Genomic DNA, 2497 nt, shown 5'->3' with positions numbered 1-2497 from the left:
TCCTTTTGGCAGCCCATGACACTTTCAATAGTCTCTTCCAACACCATAACTCAAAAACATCAATTCTTCTACAGTCTTCCTTATTCACTGTCCAGCTTTTGCATGCATATGAAGTTATTGAAAATTCCATGGCTTGGTTCAGGCACACCTTAGTCCTGAAGCTGACATCTTTGCTCTTCAACACTAAAAAGATCTTGTGCAGCAGATTTGCCTAATGCAATATGTCATCTGACTTCTTGACTGCTGCTTCCATAAGTGTTGATAGTTGATCCAAGAAGAATGTAGTCCTTGACAACTTCAATCTTTTCTCTGTTGATAAGAATGCTGTTTATTGGTTAAGTGGTGAGGATTTTTGTTTTCTTTACATTGAGATGCAATCCGCACCAAAGGCTGTGCTTATTGAACATAAAATAAAAGGTGGGGCACTGGTCTTCTTGTTGTCATCCATCATCACATAAGTTGGAGAAGTGGCTTTTGGTGGTTGCTGTAGAAACTGTTGATCCTTATGTTAGAGAGATAGAGAATTACTTCGGGGAAAGGCCCAGGTACAGGCAGTGTTGATGGTGGCTTTGTTGACTCATATCAGTTAGATAGTAAAGGGTCCACATGTTAGAATATGGTGGTGGTTGGACTGTTTTGCTTGCTACTATTGCTAACATCTGGGCATCAAACTGATCTAAACCAGCTGAGACATAGGCAAACTGGTGGGATAGCTGCTGGAGATGGTGATGGGTGGGGTAGTAACCTTCGAGGTGAATGGTTTCAAAGGAGAACCATAAACTATTTCAGGTACAACCACAGGCTCTCGGAGTTCAGCATGAACTGATGGAAACTGGGAGGTTTTGTTGATAAGCAGTGGTCCGCTTATATTGTCCTTCTCTGTGTCTGTAGAGTTTTCCTTTCATGTAGGTTCTGGGGAAATAAGTAGATGTTCTTTCTAGTTCTATTACACATACTGGTTTCTTCTTTTGTATTGTTCCTTCTGACCACTTTTCAACTTGTATCTGATGGAATTGTTTAATCGGTTCGTTTGTGTCCCTGACAATGTTTCCTTCTCTAAACTAAGCAAGTTCTTTAAAATAAACTGCAGCAAACTGGGTGATGTTTGGCAGATTGTTTTTGAGAAAGGCTCTGCAAACTCCCCAGGGTAGAATCCTGAGGCCATAGGGTACAACAAGACTGAGCTTTGAAGAAATCATTTTGGCAGGATGTCTATAATCACAACTCTTTTGCTTTCTGGCTTTGCCCTAGTTAGCTTCCTTGTTGCCCTCTTGCTGGCAGCTCCTGAAGAAGACAGAGCCTAAGGGGCCTTTTCCTAATCTCTAACATTTTTGGATCACTGTTGAATTATGTTTTTTCCTCTGGGTTCAGTAACTCTAACTCATGCCGAATTTCTTAATTAGGAGATTAAGTTTTCCATGGCTTGTCTGATTTCTTAGCATCTTTATGGCCAAACTTTGTAAGTACTTTCATCTAGCCTTTGATCCCTTTAAAAGCTGTGGCTTTTAGCTACTGCCTATAATTTATCATGAAAACGTTTCTGTTATTCTTTCCAAGTTTCTATCTCTCTTTCCTCACTAATTTTTGGATCCAGGATAAGTATTATTCACATTATCACTGTTGACTTTAGTGAAACACGATCGTTTTCAAATTTATAAACTCCCTGACAGTTTTCTTCTGTTTTAATCTTCATTTTCTCTTTGAAATTATCTTTAGCTTTCCCTGAGAATTTTCTGATAAGTATCTCCATTTTACCCATTGAGAAACTGAGGTGAACTAACTTGCGAGAAGTCACATAACTAATTAGCATTGGAATCAGGATCCAGACCTAGACCATCTGACTTCAGTACCACGAACCACGCCACCACACTGCCTGAAAATATGGGCAGTACTTGTACTTGCTCAGTCGTTCACTCACTCATTTAACAAATATAGTAAAACCTTCGAACACTGGACCCTTGTAAGGTGGAAACCTGGAAGAGAAGGAAAACTCAAATATTTTCCACTAGTAGGATAGAATAGTGGTAAGACTTTACCCTGTCAAAGGCAGAAAACTGGCAAGACCTGGAACACAAGATAATCTTGTTGAGTTCCAGCTGTTTTAGGTTTCACTGTGTAGTACAGTGGATTATTTCATATGGCTTTTCTAAGCATAATCCTTGTAACTACCTCCAAACAACTTTTTCCTGATGGGTCTGGGTAAGAAAAGGTGGGATAAGATACTGATAGGATGGTATGAGTCAGTTGTAATTGTTAAAATGGTTGCAAATGAGCTAAAGGTGGCTGAGATGACAAGAAGTGACAGGTTATTACCTTATGGTATAAATTTATTATGCACAAAAATATGATAAACATAGTATATTATGAAGGGGTTTCAAAAAGTTCATGGGAAAATGGAATAAAAAGATAATGGAATTTTTCCATAAATTTTTTTTTTTTTTTTAATTTAGTTCCCTCCCAACTCGAGGTGCCATCTCCATATCTTCTTCTTCTTCTT

The sequence above is a fragment of the Chrysochloris asiatica genome, unplaced genomic scaffold, assembly GCF_000296735.1.
Source record: "Chrysochloris asiatica unplaced genomic scaffold, ChrAsi1.0 scaffold00049, whole genome shotgun sequence".
Classification (NCBI taxonomy): Eukaryota; Metazoa; Chordata; class Mammalia; order Afrosoricida; family Chrysochloridae; genus Chrysochloris; species Chrysochloris asiatica.
Note: the sequence above shows the minus strand (reverse complement) of the source record.